General features: G+C 34.2%; 1 protein-coding gene across 2 annotated transcripts in view; it reads right to left on the bottom strand.

The window, feature by feature from the left end:
• Positions 1-18,172, bottom strand: part of LOC123707716 (furin-like protease 2) — a 158,494-nt gene that overhangs the window by 64,881 nt on the left and 75,441 nt on the right. The window contains exon 1 of one of the 2 annotated variants that reach the window (XM_045658002.1): positions 2,782-2,830. The exons of the other annotated variant lie outside the window; for it this stretch is intronic. The gene's annotated coding sequence lies outside the window, so the exon portion shown is untranslated. Of the gene's footprint in view, positions 1-2,781; positions 2,831-18,172 lie in introns of those variants that run through there. 2 annotated transcript variants of the gene reach the window in all.

Here is an 18,172-nt window from a genome sequence, read left to right as displayed (position 1 = left end):
TAGACGGGCGGAGCTTTAAGCGTTGTTAAAATTCAACGCGCGACTAGCCATAAACAATGGTCACTTGTGATATGCAATAACAGTACACTAACTTTGGTATATATTAAGAGCAGCTTTTTGCAACATTTCTCTTTACTTACACATTTAATATTATGACAAAAAATCTTATTTCTCGTCGTTTTAGTAGTTCAAGAAATATCGCAAATAATGTTGTATCCAGAAAATTGATCTTTCCAGCCTCCCTCGGCAATTAATTATAAACCTAGTATACTTCGCGGCAGTTTCACAGCACACGATACAAGGTGGATTATCAAGGATTTTCGTCTCCCGCTTTAAGCCAGGATTAAATTTTCTTTGTCTACGTACCAGGCCTTTTATTACGTAAATGTCGGCGTAATTTGGTTCAGATAAGATCAGTCGTAATAAGCGCTTTCATGATTAAAGGCACAACGTTATTATTGAAGATTGAGTGATATACTATATTGATGAAATATTATTATAAGTTATCCTTGAGGCCGTTTCATACACTAATTATACTGAAGTCTTACTTACAAAATGAGAAATTATAGCAGCATATATTTATTTTCTCCCATATAACAATAAATAAGATTACAGTTGAGAAGGTATTGGGAGACTGGTTTCCAAACTAGGTAAGAACCTGTTATATGGATAACCAGGCTTCCATTCACAGCAAAGTCATATTGAGTGGTAACAAAAAGTACATACGTATATGGGTAGGCAAACAAATTTAACGTTTTAAAAAAGGAAAGTAAAACAAAACAAAGCTGTCAACTAGTTAGGAGTTAGTGGAAATAAAATTGTATGAGTCAATGTTTGGGTGTGTGTATCAGAGTGTGTGTATGTAAGTATGTGTATGTGAATGTACGCGTGTGTGAGTGAGTGTTAGAAGGGTGTGTGTATGTCAGGCACACGCCTGAGGACATATGTGAAAAATATTTTAATACATCTAGCAGATTTTCATAGTTCAAAGTAAGTAAAAATGCATGAACTGTTTGCTTTACACATTTTTTAGTTTTAGGATATAAATTTTGTTAAGTTTGTTATACAAGTAACAACCCAGAAACAGAGAACGATCGCTGAGAAAATTTAGAAAATGATGGGGTTTCACAAACGCTATATTTGCGACGTTTGTCCAATATAGCGGTATCGAAGAAGAACAGCGAATGTTGCTTAAGAACAGTGTATAAGATAAACAGCTGTCGAACTGTAAGTACAGAACTGGTTTTATAAAGTTCAGCGGTAGGGAAACGAAAGGGATGCCTATGGAACGCCTCAGGGTAGTCATAGAGCATGAACACTAATTTTAGTGGGTGCCAGGCCATTACATACTCCTTGTATGCTCTCTTTTTTAAGCAAATGATCGTCGTATCACCCAGGGAAGACCTAGTCATGAAGAATGCCTAGTCAAGCGGACCGTAAAAGATTTCCAGCCATCAAGGTGATGCGGATGAAATCTGAAGTTAATACGGCTCCTACAATAATGAAACGAGGCAACCCAATCAACTCTTCGGAACACAATGCATAGTACAACACACTTTGTAGAAGACACATAATGGCGCAATGTTTCTACATAGTAAAGACGAAGAGAACCAAGCCAATCAGTAATACATTGGCGATTGACTATAGACAATACGACAAGCCCTGGACAGCCCTGGAGCAGTTCAAAATGGTCAAAAGGAAGAAGCTAAGAAGGTGCAAAGCTGACGCTCGAACCTACGACCTCAGGGATGAGGGTCGTACGCTGTAGCCACTAGGCCAACACTTCTCTATTATTATTATTTATAGGGTTTATCCATTTTTTAAATAACTAAATCTCTTCAGTTAAGTATATCAATTATAAACCAAGATGCTATAAATACCAAATATCGTAGTAACACAGAGTGACTAGGTCGTAAGTGCAACGTCTTGTTTATCACACGCTGCGGTAAAACTGTTTAATCCGAAACACATTAAAGTGCCAAGTTTAGCGAGCGCCACGGGCATTCCTTCGGGCTCTCGTGATTTCCTATTTGAAACAGCAACAATGTAACCAATATAACTTTACGGTTTACTTCTGTTTCCGTTTATTTAATTAATTATTAAAAATATTTTTTATGTACGCAATAGATTATGTAACAATATGTCCTATAAGTATTCCCGTTTTCTTGATAAATTCACGGGCTTCAACGATCTTAAAATATATGTATAATTTAAAACAACACAATTCCATAACAGTAACAAGCAAATCGTATAACATATCAGTGTTTCAGTATCTAACTTATGGGCGTCAAACTTGGCCAGCGACGGTGAAAAAGTATGAAAAAGTAACGGTAATGCTGAAGATACAATATACGACAGGACGAACTACAAAAATACGGCAAAAGACAATGCCAAAGAATTTTTTTTTTGTAAATGGCGTTTTACAAAAAGAAAATGGACAAAATAATATGTAGATGGTCTGCTGATGAGATGGAGTAGGCTATCCCAGGACAGAGCAGAATGGGCTACAAAGTTTTTTCTCACCAATTATTTATTTGTCACTAACGGTCAAATAATAAAAGCTTTATTTATTTAATTTATAAATAATATTTATATCCCGATCCTTTTTACTTTAATTAAAGCTTATTTATGTACAACGTAGTTTGTGATAATTTTTCATTAAAATTTTACAGCTATTTCCAGATTGAAGAACCTTTATTAATAACATCAGATGAGCCTCCTGTTCTGTAAAAATAAACTTATGACAAGAAAAATAAGAGGTTAAGTTTATAAATGCTTTACCTTCAAACAATTTTTTTATTAGGTAGACAACCACATAAACTCGACTGCAATCATTTACCTGAAATAAAAGAAAAACATTAATATTAATACTGATATTCACAAAGATATAATTTTAATTAAAAAAACAGAACACATTAAAAAATCGTGAAATTGGAAACCGGGCCGAGCTAATAAATGTTTAAGTAGATGTCAGGTAAAAGATTGATGGTTCAATCGGACCGCGATCTGGAGCGTGTCACCGGAGACACGCTTTTATGTATGTGTAATCAGAATCATTCACACTACGTACATACTTTTTATTAAAGTAGAATATAATCTTGATAGTACCAGCCGGAGCTCTTACAATAATCATATTTATTTTCATACCATGGTTGCACCGGAATCATCAACACTTGGTGAAGGCCACATTTTTCTGTAGAAATTATATTGACGTAAGAAGGACACTTTTAGATCATATGACGTATATGACGTTTGTTAGATGATAGTGTTAATCACATATAGTCTTTAAATCTTCGAAACTAAAGTCAGACAATAAATAGAAAGAAAGAAAACATTATTACACATAATAAAATGAGATAATGCGCTAGACCCTACATTAGGATTCCCTTGAGATTTTAAATCCAAAATTCTACATGAAACCAACTATAATTGCAATATATATAGAATTTATATCGCGATAATATATTCACTTGGGTAAAATAATTTTGTGGCAAGGTAGCCAAATAAAACCTAGTACATCAAGCCCCTTGAAGCAGACAGCTAACAGGACGTTCTAACCAGGATTACGCGGACGTGTCGTGTCCGTTGCCCGAAGGAAATGAGAAAGTTATCGCCATCTAAATCCTCAACCGAGCCCCTGAACGCTCCTCTAATAGATATAAAATCCGTGTAGGTGTAATTCAATTTCTTCCAAATAGACGGTGAAAACGTATAGATGTCTCATATATTGTATATACAGAGATTTCACAAATCTGTGTTCGCGTTTAGGGGAGTGCCGGCTTCGAGGGGGTCGTCATTCTCATTCGTCATTCAGTTCTAAAAAAATAAACTACATTTAATTACCTAATCATCATTTATTTTATTTAAACTACACCTTTTGTAATTATTTTTGTAGCATATACTTAATAAATGCACGTTCTATTGCGCCACCCGATAGATGACAACAGGATGTTAGGCGAAAACTTGGAGCTCAGTCTTCTATAAATATAGAAATTATAATAGAAATCATGAAAAAAAAATGTTTTAATAGAATATCAGCTTTTACTAAAATCTTAGGCCGTCTGATATTTAGACCTGTATTGGTCTAGGTTATGGGTGGAAGTTCCCCGATGGGTTCAATTCCCAGGGTGCACGGTATATGCATCCTTCAAAAGCACTTTTCCAGTATTTTCAGTTGGATGACAGGTGATGTGTAGACCAAATATTTACCTTGACGCGAGAGATTTTGTCGTTGTTACAAACATGTGTATAATAATTTTAAATTATCAGTTATGTATTGGATTAGCCGATGCTCGATGTGTTAATAGTCTAGTAATTGCATACAACTTTCTGTTTTAGGGTCTTATATTTATTATTACAATAGATGACTGTACTCAGTCGCAAATTGTTTGGCAGTCGCTTGTCTTCTCTGGGAGACAAGTGTATACCGTGTATAGCCTGTATTTCACATTTAATTCATTTTTATTTGTTGTTAGAATTGGTACTAAAAGTCTTTAAGTTGTATTTACTAACTAAAATTAGCGTTATCTAATTTAAATACATTATTTTATAATGAAGGGGGTATATTAGGATGTAGCTTATTAGCCAAATAAAAATAAAATATGGAATATAAGATACAGGTATCGTAGACATACCCTACTCATCGGCAAAGAAGACAAAGGGTGTAGGCCGAGATAAAAAGATGGCGTCACTCTCGATACTTTTTTAAAATATAAAACCATCATACAAAATGACTGCGTCAAACATAAATAGAAGAAACCGGAAAGGACGGAGATACCAAAACCACCAGACAAAGAACCAGAGGGAGGTCCGCTCATTATTTGTATTAAATTATAAAACTGAACGGAAACCTCGCAGTCCATTTTCCGGCAGCGGCACCTGTTCACAGCCATGACGTGTGAGCCAGCCATACTAAACCATATTTGAGGGAATTATTACGATAACAAGCTATGTACATAAGTGAATAAAAATCCACTATTGTAAAAACGGCACAAAATCTTGCCGCTAAGATAATCTAATGGTAATTTGCGAGCACTTATCACAGTTGACGAAGACTTTCCCTGGTTCATTTGAATATCGACGTAAATCAGTTTGTCGAGAGCAAATTTCGGTTATAATTTAATACCCCACACAAAGCGATGCGCGTTGACTTGTGCTCCTGGTTGAAAGCTTTACGTCAATCTCACAGTTCTGTGTTTGACGGGGAATTATGGCGTTAGCACTTCATTATAATACCTTTGTTCTCATTCTATTTCATAAGTCAAGAGCCAAGATTTATACAAAAGCGATTTTTGATCAAAACTTCGATATTACGCACAAATGGTTCAATCGAGGTGGACAATTTAACAGAAAATATTGTTTGATAATTTTATTATAATTAAAGACATCTTAAACAGATAATTATTCTTCTAATAATAAAAATAAATCGTTTATTTGTAAAGAAAGTAGTACATTCAGATTAATTAATTATTAAAAAAACTGTACAATCAGCCATATAAAAAAGGCATACAAATGTCATATTAATAATATTAATGTTATAATAATAAAAACAGTTAAGATATTTATAGTTGTAGTCAAAACTTATGATCTAATTACTCTAATAAAATAATGTAATAATATTTATATGACAAAACAACAAAATTTAAAAGAGAAGAAACGTCCACCGATGTTCATAAATATAATTTCAATGATTTAAAGTCGGCATAACTAAAACTTTTATGAACAACCATAACGATGCCTTCTAGTTTTGACAACAGGTACCCAAAAGTTCCTAACGAGTAGTTTCCAAACAAGCAAACTAGTGTGGACCCCACACAATTATTGTTTTCACTATACAGCGGAATTCTAGTTTCAACCGCTTCAAACCGAAATACCTTGTTTGCAGATTTCCAAGAATTTTTCAAATAACGAATAATAGACGATCATTATTTTTCTGTAACTTTAGCTTTTCTTAAATTAATGGATGTCTAACGAAGTACTAGCCTGTAGTTAGTATGACATTAATATTGTTTGCAAGATCATTCTGTTTTTTTGGCTAAAATTCCTTTCACTTTATTATTTACAACAAGCATTTTTTGAGACCTCTGTATAAATTAATAGTTATATATCTGTGGAGCTTAGAACTTAACAACAAGTGTTTAAAAAGCTTTTGGCCGCGAACACATACTAAATACTAATGCATGATTATTGCGTATATATCGTTTGTAAGTTAGTAGAAATAATTTTAGATACCACTAAACTTCGGTAAATTTATTAAGATAGAAAAACATACTGACATACCACATACATTAACACGTGGTCCCCACTTTTGTTATTCTTTCTAATATCCCTGTTATCGTAGTCGCCCTACTGACGTAAAGTCAAGTTTAAGGGTTTTTGGTCCGGTACTCCCACGGTGACCAGCTACAGTAATATACTCATATATGTCTTTAGTATCAATATGTGATAGAGCTGTATAATGAAAAGCTAAGTATATTAGCATATATTTGCATACAATACGAGGCGGCGGGAGTCCCCTCTTAAAACCGGGTAAATAACTTGAAATTATGAGAGTGCACCGACCCTTTGCTTCTATTACATTAACCTACTGACAATTTAGCAGTTCACTTGATCATATATACAATTAATTTATTAGTCTCAAAATTGAGTGACTAGACTTGACTTTTCAGATAGTTTGCATCAATTAGCATAGCCAAGTAGATTTTAAAGCCATGAGCTTGTTTTGTTTTAAGGAAATATAATGAAGACAACTTATGTTCCAACCAGAGTTAGTTAGAAATTTATTCATACTTGTATGCAAATCCGTTAGCATGGCTACCAATTCTTAAGAACCATGACATGTTATAAGACATGTCGAAACTCCCGTAACCTTTAAATGGGTAATGGCAAACATACGCCTGGTAAAGACCTTGTTTTAAGACTAGTAGTAATAAGTAATAATAATACAAATAGCTTTAATCCGGTTAAAAAAAATGTTTTCTCTCAGTCTCGCAGCTCTTTGATAAATAAGAAACAACTAGAATTTAATAAATTTACCATTCTTATCATTCATTAATTTCATGTCACAACAAATAAACACACACGACAAAAAATAAATTAGACCATAAATAGTTATTCAACTGCAAATCATAATCATAGTGAACTATTTAACCTGGCAACATTATGTTTGAACCCGTCCAACCTCTTGTCAATGGCTCGTAGTAGCGTTTAGTAGCGAGCAACATTCTACGTGTCATATTCTGTTACATAACAAGATAAGGGCTTAACTGTTAACACACTTCATAACACTATTTTAAAAGTCTAATTCTTAGCTCCCATTTCTTAATAATATCAATAAAACATAATGCCTTCTGATATTATGAATGTCTCTCATTAATAGTAGATGCTTCCCATGTCTATTATAAAAAAAAAACCGAAAAAACTAAACAAAACTAAAATTGTAGGGAGCACTCCCACTTCAATTGACATGTCAATTAAATAATAAATTCTCGTTTATATCCATTAAAATGTGTTGTATTCGCGTAGACAATATTCCCGCAACTCATTTGTTTTTGATAACTTCAAAGAGCTTTCGTAGAAATAAATACTGTACATGAATATGTAAATCAGATAAAAACACTTGCACGCAATTTGCATTACACCCTCACCCCACTTCGGGATAATAACATAAATTACTGATCTATGCGACCGTAGGTCATAGCTTTTACATAAATGTTATCGCTGGCTACGCCCCGGGCGGCAGTTACCATTTGTCGGAATAGCTGTCCTACATATATACATATGGATGGATTATTAGAGCCATTTAATTACTTTTAAACATTATTATGAACGAGCGTATATTAATATTATTTAGAGAAACACTGTAGTGTTTTTATTTAAACATAATATTTATTTAGTTAAAAAAGGTTTGCCTAAACTATTCGTACACCCTTTAACCGGCAAACACATGCAAACTATGAATATGTGATTCAAAAAGCGATATCTTAATGATAAGATATTTTAAAACTTTGCGAAGCTATGAGTAGGAGACAGCCCTGAACCAAAATATTTAAAAGATGGCCTTCACATCATGCCAGATATTATCTTTTCAAGCTTTTCAATATAAAAAAATATAAAATATTTTTATAATTCCTTTGGGCAAATTTTAGCGGGTAAATAAATAGATATCTTACACTAAACGTTATTACCGAATAGCTACACTAAATCGATCAGTCACAATACATTACCATAATTAGCTAGTCACGTTATAAGCACTTAAGCCATTCCACATCAAGCTAAAACGCTTCACCACTAAGCCGAATTAGCTTAGCATAAAAGCCTATACAAGCGATCTGCCTAATGACGCCGAGGTCATTGGTCAGCCAATGAACTAAATGTATGTTACATACACATAATATTATTCAAAAACGTCTATGGTACACTCACTATCTGCGCCTACAACGCAACGCCGAAACGCGCTACACGCTATTTCTTCCGTTAATGATATATACAACTTCTTGATCAGAGCAACTAGGGCCTACAGGCCGGCTCGTCAAGACCCTTTCACCATCCGCTCTCCACAGTAAAATGCAGGTAAAATAACACAACAGGATGATATAAGTTTCGTCACAATTCCCTCTCAGGGCGATGTGAATAAAAATAAATCTAAAAATTAAAATAAAATAATCAGCCAGTTAAACAAACAATTACAGCTATTGACTATATATTTCATTAGAAGTTTTGACCTAACTAAAAATAAGAAGAAAAAAAACCTATTTGTCTTCATTATATTTACCTATTAGGGCCTCAGATTTCTGATTCATGATCATTTGTAAATTGATTAGGCAAGTAGGTGATCAGCCTTCTGTGCCTGACGCCCGCCGTCGACTTTTTTGGGTCTAAGGCAAGCCGGTTTCCTCACGATGTTTTCCTTCACCGTTCAAGCGAATGTTAAATGCGCACATAGAGAGAAAATCCAATGGTGCACAGCCGGGGATCGAACCTACGACCTCAGGGATGAGCGTCGCACGCTGAGGCCACTAGACCAACACTGCTCAAGAATTAGTAATGTAGATGTAATTGACAAATCCCAATTTCGAACTTACATTAAGGCTGTGCAAAAACCCAATACTGAAATGGGAATCGTCGTCAAAGAGGTCTGCTAAAGTTGACGCCATTTACAAATGTTCTAAAAGTTTGAGCAACAAGCTTGTTGACCTTGAGGAAAGAGGTAACTGTGTCGTATCCGCAAAACAATTGACTGTCAAAACAATAACCCGAAACGGTCAACTGCAATTTAAGCGAATGTGAGAAGCGGTTTTAACAATGTTCCGTCAAGGCAAAATCCAAAATACCATCCGTATCACGTCGACGTCCGTCGTTCCACAACTGAGCGTTTTTTTAAGGCAGTTTTTGCCGCGCACCACCACTATGTGGAACCAGATGCCCACTGAAGTATTTCCGAACCAATTGGACTCCTACTCCTCCAGGGTTCTTCAAGAAAATAGCATACCAATTCTTGAAAGGCCGGCAACGCACTTGCGGCACCTTCTGGCAATGTGAGTGTCCATGGGCGGCGATATCGCTTAACATCAGGTGAGCCTCTTGCACCGTTTGCCTGCTATTACATTTAAAAAAAATGAACCCCTACTACTCACATTATCAAAAGACAGTCAATGGTCATTAATATGACCAAAATTAATCACGGTGTCCAACTTTGATACTTGAAAGTAGTTAATTTTAACATTATGATTTCTTTAAAATGCAAACATAACAAAAATAAACAGTTACATATATTTGATCAATACAATCCGATTTCCATTTAATTTTTCATAACATGTCCTTAATAAATAACGCCATCAATATTATACTCAAGCACTTTGAATACATCTCACCATACGTAATCTCAAATAATTTCAAGACATAAAGTAGCGCAAACAGATTGTCAAATAACTCTTTGTTTTTCCCAGCCACTTGGTGAGTGTGGACGGCGTCGTCATATGTCACAGGGAAGGAAGCATTTCTCATTTACTACGAAGAAAAACAACGTCTCAAGGTTTCTTTGTACAAAGCATGTTTCTATTAGTTGCCTTTGAAAATGTACTGGAAACGCGCTCGTTCATTCGTTCGTTCGTCAAGACGATTTTTAATGAAATTTTTTTTCACTTTTAATAAAGTTATAACTGCCGCCCATGGACACCTGCATGGCCTGGGGCTGGCGGGTATGGTGCCGACCTTTCGGTTTATGGTACGCTTTTTTTTTAAAGCCCCTAAGGCCAGGTTCACAGGGAATTGTCCTGCACGTTATTTTGATTTCGTTTTATAACGAACAGTGTGTTGAAACTACGGCTATTCGCCATATACGCCACTGCAAATCGAATACTTTAAAGTTCATGAGATTTGCTTGACAAATCCGGCGAGAATTCGTATAAGCGGTTTACGATTTTTTGCAGTACAAACGATGTTTTAATGGTTCTATGTACACTGTATGCGCCTCTATTTATTCGTTAAGACGTATACTGCAAAAAACGTGCAGTGAACCTGGCCTAACATATAACATGTAACGTGTAGAGTTGGTTTGTTTAGTTGAACGAAAAGTCGACGTCACACATTTTAAAAACAATCCCTTGTCGTAATTCGTCAAAGCTTAAAAACACACGATCTCGGGGTTAAGAGTTGAATGTTCAACCATTGTCCCAAAATGTTATAACACTAACTGAAACTAAAGCTACGTGAGTTCTAAAGCCTCATTCATCATTGTAGATTTAAACTTAACGTTCAATACGTGTTAACCGAGATTTGTAAGGACTCATGCACGTGGCACGCCCAACGTATACTATACATATAATAATCTTTAGTAATCATTAATTATCAATATTTATTTCCTTTTTACATATTTCGATATTACTTTAGCGAAATACTGATCTAATCTTGTTTGCATTACCACTATCAAATTATTATATTTATCTCAAGATTATTGGTTTTATAAGTAATAAACGCTTTGTTTAAGAAAATATAGGTCAATTAAGCTACAAAATTGTTTTTAATTCGTTTAGTTGTTCCAACATTATAAGTTGTTAAGAAAACGGTACGAGCAAATTAATATCATAAAGTATGAAATATTCTTAGTATAATTAAATTCAATGATACTATTGTATAAACCTTGGGGTTAATGGGTAGAAAATCGAGTATTTTAATTTTCTATATATAATCGTAAATTATTACATCATAGTAGAAACAGCCTTACTCAACAAACTCATATCAGCAAGTCCGAAATATTATCCGAACGCAGAGGACGTGAAGTGAAAACTTTGACACATGAAACACTTGTGTAACATTACGTATTCCAGTTTCCATTCATTGAGTTTATATTAGGAAACCCTAGGATCTAGTTATTAAGAACTTAATATCAAAGTGCAATAACACATGAGTAGTAATAAAGGAAAAATGAGGCAGTGCATATATAAGAATTCAATAATATTTAATGCTGATAAAAGAAGGATTTTATTTGGCAACCGAAATGTGACTACATTACTGTCAAAAGCAATTTTTGGAAACACATTTCAACAATTATAAATAGAGAACATTTACTGTTTTCATTAGGTCCATATTGAGCTCAATAGTCCATTAGTTCAGACATTACTAAAAGCAAACTACTCTGCGATAATGGTTGGCATATTTGAACGCGATATCACTCTGCCACATTTGAACAAATAGTATATTTTGAATGCTGGGAGTACTAAAATTAAAACCTAAACACGTTTAAAATTTTCAAATAAATCTAAAGATTTTAGTGGAACAATGGAATATTATTACGCGTCATTAATTGCTATTTTTTACGACCATCTTTTGCGACTTCATAAATAAAGGTACTTTAAAATACTTTATAGCCCCCGTAATTCTGCTCACTGCGTCTGTTATTCAACTTTTTAAGCCGGAGGTCCAGCAATGAATTCTACGAATTTTGTCCGCATTTTTATTAACTCTAATTGAAAAGCACAGAACACCGATCTAGACTTGCGCATAGTAACCTATTTCACTGATTTGTTTTGACAGCCTAAGCAATATCCTATATTGGGCCATACAGGTTTATTAACATTCCATTTCGTTTTAGATTTTTCGCTGAAGCCAATTCACTAGTGCCAATTAAGCTGCCGAAAGTCCGATCTAATTCGACACCACCTAAAAACTCACGCCCATGTCAAATCCGAGAACTTTAAATCAAAATGTAACGCAATATCCCTCGCATGGAACTTTTAATTGCGGAACCGGTTATACATTCCGTGGTCCAAGCCAAATCATGTTATGAGTTTAATGAATGCGAGTTTGTGGAGTATATATCTGTGTTGTCCAGTGATATAGAACATGTTTGTTTTTGGTTAAACCTCTATTAAACTATTTTAAGTAGTGTATTGTTTAGAAAAACTAAGCTATATGATTTACGTAAAACATAATTAAGAGGTCTAATAATACATTTACATCAAAATAACACTAAACAGTAGAAAAATAAATAAATGAAGACAAACTATGTAAATGGGCGTTCTCGTCTACTGCTTATAGCAGTTTTTTATAAGGTTTTTATGAAAAAAATTGTGATGCTAAGTAAAACTGGTGCGTTTATAGAAAACAAAATATAGTAAGAGACTTATACTTAATAACTAGCTATTGAATACGCTCGTTAAAAATAGTGCCAAGGACAGTATTTCACAAGGCCATTTTATGTGCAATGCAAAAACTGCAAAATTAAGTAAAAACATACCCAACCGTTAGAACAAACAGATATTTTATATAAAAAAATCCATTGACATTGAAATCTCATATCACGGCGTTTTAATTTATATTTTATTTGAAAATATTATATATAGTAGACCGACAATCCACCATAAATAATAAAATGGCTGCGATTACTGTCCTTCTGAGGCGTCCCATAGGATTGTTTTCCCCTCTATGTTATAAAAAATAGTCCTAAAGTATATTTCTAGACACACTCTTTAAATGAAAGAAATGTAAATCTAAATCCAGATTACATCGTTCTGAATAAAAACTGGAACAATAGCAATTTCTTCCCAGTCCAATCACGATCAGCGTTTCGGCCGTTCAGATTTCAGCTAGATCGCGTCCGTTAGTTTACAACTGGTGTGCCAAAATGAAAATCCTCGACCATTTCATTGCAGTTAGCTTGGTATGGGAATGGTCCGCATACTTACGAGCTGACGTTTAAAATTGAATCGCTTTAGCCCGACTGAAATGCTGAAGAATGTAAGCTACGCCGGTGACAGTGGGATTCAACGTTTTCGTCATACGATTAGTTCTTTGGACCTGAGTTCTTTTGGAAACCAGCTTAGTAGTCTTACTTTGTTATAGCTTAGATTATTGATCAGACACATATCCTGGGACTGTTCATTGATATTTAAATAGTAAGTACTAAGTAGATAACTTTAAGTACCACTCCGACACATTAATGTTATGGAGAATGCTCTGATGAATTGTTTGAAATAATTCCAGATTTCACCTCGATGGCTAGAAGATTTCTACAGACCGGTTTTCTAGACCTTTCTAATTGCAAACTAGCGAGATGTGGAATCGGCTTCCAGTGGAGGTGTTCACTGGGTAATACGACCTCCAAATTTAAAAAAAAATATACATGATCTCTTTAAAAAACCGAAATCTCATCCACTAACATGGGTGTCCATGAGCTGCCTTTATAGCTGTTTCGTAAGCTCGTTCGGCCCCTATCATAACTATTTATTATGATTCGTTTTGCCAATAATAAAATCAGGAGCTTTCGGGTAATACGCTAGCCCCAGTTTTTCATCAATAATGATGAAATTTTGTTAATAATCAAGAAGCAACACGAAAAACACCTAAAATATTAATGACTGCACGGCAATTAAACTTACTCTGTAACACTTAAATGACCAAAAAGGAAGCGATTAAACAAATAATCTTCAAAACTAACAAAAAACAACACAAGCACTTCACGACACGACACCGGCTAAACTACACAAATTTATCGGCGTCATTACATTCAAATTAAAATTTAACAAACATTTGCGGTCAACGTAATGCAGCAACCTCCTAAACTTGTCTTCATTATAAAACCACGTGTAACGACCTAACGTTACTGGCTCAAGTTCAAATTGCAAACGTAATCACACTACAATAGCCAAACAGTGTGCTTAGTACGTGATCAATTTGAACTAGGCTCCAATTAGAAGTCCCTCGACTAACCTACGGTTTGGTTTGTTAGACGAAATGCAAACAGCCGCCGTCTCAAAGGTAAAGTCATAATTCGATTATACAGAACACATTTATATAAATGTTTAAAGTCTATAGAAGGGTTTTTAAATATCACTTTACAGATTTTTTTGTTGCATTCGCCGGTTGCTGACTGATGATTTTGTTAATTAATAATGTTTACATATAGATAATTCACTCAATAAGCCTTGCAGAGGGGACATACAAAGGGTACCTGACTTTTTCATTGGCCTTCGGATATATCTTTAAATACCAACAGTAATCGTTCTCTATTCATCTAGTGTGATTTTCACGCAATCAAATGATAAATCAAAAGCATTTCAAAGGAAAATCTGTGATATAACGCCGGAAAACATCGTGCAATACGAACACATTCGTTTGCTTAGTGACATATGACTATAGCAATTTCTGGATCGTTACTGCATCTATATGGGAGAGCCATCCGCGTCGGTTATAATTTATCACCACACGTTATTGGGGCAAAGATTAAAGGGAGATACTTTACTGTGCGATAATAACGATGTTTTCTGACACTCAAACTAACAACAAATTACGGAGAACGGAATGTAGCATTTTTCCTAACTACATAGCTTCTGCTACAGTTTATTATTTCTAAAATTTGATAAAGAAATAATTCTACTAACAGAGGAACAATACAATAGAAGAGGTTCGAATAGAAAACATTACGCCCACGATGACGTATTGATTCGGAATAACATTAACCATACAAGTTGCTTATTGGTTAAGCGGTTGAAAAGTTACATATATTATATAGAAACAAAATCAATTCATATAATTACATTCTCCTATAAAAAGTACTTCTCTCGTCCTTGCGTCTCTAGTCGAAACAAACATAAACTGATTACTATTTCTCATTTATATTTAATTTAGCTTCGGCTGAAAGCTTACCTAAGCCAGAGTCCGTTTAATCAAGAATCGTAACGCCATTAGAATCGTTAGAGCATAACGTGAACTAGGAAGAGGTGCAATGAATCACCGCGACGCTCAGAAGCATGCCAATGCAATTAGATACGACAAACGGCTAATTACGCGACATTAATGCGATACTCAATTACTGCCATTGCACTCGTTAATGTAACTCGATATTGTCGGTGACTTTTAGGAAACATTACCTGTTTCCACAGATAACTTGCAGGTATAACAACGGTCACTAACGTCTTTAGCAAATATGAAAATCTTAATTATACATAGAAAACATCGACAAAAGAATTCTTACCGACGTGTAAATTGTCGAAGGCGCAATTTTTTATCCTTATATGTAGATTGTTAATAACAGTAAAACTAGAGTTTTTGTTAAATACGTGATTTTAAAATCACAGACTAAATGAATTCAAGCAAAAGTGAAATAAACGAGAACGGGAAGATAATTTTAAAAAACGCTCAAGAGACTAGACTTTAAACTAAACAGTTTTAAGAAGTACTCCACTAGGTCGTATTTATTTAACAAAGTGTGAGCTTGGGAGGAAAAACTATCTTGCCTTTAAAAATTAAATACTAAAGTGAACGTAAAATACAAAACACACTTTTGAAATTGTCGTTGCATTTGGGTCAATTGTTTCAAGTTACGGCGTACGTAATGTTACAAATAGTATTAAAAGTTAATCCTTAAATCAGATACTTTTTGTAATCATAACGTAAATTTAAACACAGTAACAGCATAGTTCAAATATATAGTTTTTGTAATAAATAAATAAATTATTAATTCCTGGCGATGCCTTTTTGTTAAATTCTTTTTTATCCGACGACAATGTATTTTATTCATTTATAATATAATTAAAAGAAAATTAATTTACTGTTTTTTCTCTTCATAACTAGCAATTTGTAAATACTTTCATTTTACATCGAAAACGCCCGACCACTGTACTTTAAAGGTTTTCAAATTACACTGAAATGTGACAAAGTCACCCTTTACCAGCGTTTCTCCAGCTTTACGGTTATAGTCGAGATCTAATGACGGTCCTCGTTCTTTTCACGCCTTTCCAGATAATAATAGCAAAAGTACACCGTCATCCAACATTAATGACTGTCGTACAACGAGCGGCCGCCGCCTTACGAGCTAAACTGTACCCTAACGGCAGGTTGTCTATAAGTACAGTGTCTGGGGACATACCTTATTTATTTTTAACGGCTCCTTTTGTCAAAAGGTATTGTAATGATTCTTATTCTTTGTAGACAATGTAATACTATTTTTAAGTGCAATGTTGATATTGAACCAAAAATTATATATTCTACGCAAATTTTACGAAACAACTCTCATCCTTGAGGTCCTAGGTTCGATCCCCCGCTGAGCACCAATGTACATTCTTTCTATACGCGCATTTAAAATTCGCTCGAACGGTGAAGGAAATCATCGTGAGAAAACCGGCTTGCCTTAGACCCAAAAAGTCGACGGCGTGTGTCAGGCACAGAGGTCTGATCACCTACTTATTTACAAATGATTATGAAACAGATACAGAAATCTGAGGCCTAGAGCTAAAAAGCTAGTAGCGCCACTGATTTATTTTTTATTTATTGTCACGGATATTATAAACAGCCGTCGTGTCATCATGTTCACCAAGTGAATCTACAAATAAACATTATCATATAAATAAAACAAGTAGGAGTCTGAATGTATGTCAAGTAATATTATCCTGCATTTATTGTATTACGTCAATATACTTTGCATCTCAGTTACGTAAGTTGAATAAATACGAGTTTTTAACTTGTACAATCTTGCTGTATAAGGGAAGCATTCAAAGACAACTTTTAGAACAGTAAGCATTCATGAAAAATCTATAACAATTTGATAGTTTGGCGTCTACTTGTTTATATTTTTAACATGTTAAGACCTGCCTTACTCTTAAAGGTACATAGTATAAGCCTTATTAAGCATTGTTTCGTCACTTTAATTTGAGATACATTCAACATAAATAAAGGTTCCAAGGCTACCTTTTTTTAAACATAGTACAGTTATATAACATAGAAATGATTAAGTTCTAACAAAGTTAGAATTGTTGATTTGTTTGCTACTCCTTAAATCTTGATACTATGAGCCATTTAAACATTAACATATAACATATTTAGACTCTAGCATCCTTAGCGTTGCATATAAACTTACCAAATGTAAATAATAAGAGATATCAAGAGAGATCGAAGTAAATTACTTTAATTTTGTTTGAAATTTCATTATTCCAAATACATCTAGAGCAAACGAACTCAACGTTTTGAAACATAGTCGTTTCATTCGCGCGGGTTTATTTAAGTACCAAGATTGAAATAAAGGGGTAAATTAAGACTAGCGTTGTGGAAATTTTGTAATGAAAACCTTGATCGTAACTGCTCGAAACTGCTCGAAACGGCTCGAAACTGAGGGAAATGAGCTACATAAACTGTAGAGTCGAATAAATAAACGATAGCTGTGAGAATGCTTTATATTTTTTAATCATGGTGCATTGACGCTCGGTTAAATACGTTTTTAATGAAACCCTGTTTATAAGAATGAGATTGATCGCCAATTGTTTCATTTTAATCAGCGCTTGTGCTGATTGATAGAAGAGTTTATTTTTTATTCATTTCTGAAGACAAATTTCACTACTAGCATCGCGTTCGTCCAAAATTGTCAAAAATATATGTTTCACTTTAAAAATTATACCAATTAAATTTCTTGTTTTTATTTATATGGCCAGTATCTTTTATGCATTGCAAATAGTATTTTTTCAAGGAATAAATGAGGTTTAATTATGAATGTTTACTATCTTTTTTGCATATTCGAAACTTTGACAGTTACACAACATACCACGAGTTAAAACGTATTGTCGTGGCTATAGAAATTTGTAGAGTTTTATGTATACCACACTTTGTATAGCGAGAGTGTGTGGTAACTGATCGTTCTTCTAGCGCCCAATAAAATATTAGCTACTGAGTGTGTTTAATTTCC

The sequence above is a fragment of the Pieris brassicae genome, chromosome 3 (genome assembly GCF_905147105.1).
Source record: "Pieris brassicae chromosome 3, ilPieBrab1.1, whole genome shotgun sequence".
Taxonomy (NCBI): Eukaryota; Metazoa; Arthropoda; class Insecta; order Lepidoptera; family Pieridae; genus Pieris; species Pieris brassicae.
The sequence above is the reverse complement of the archived record's forward strand: the minus strand, read 5'-3'. Positions and strand labels throughout refer to the sequence as shown.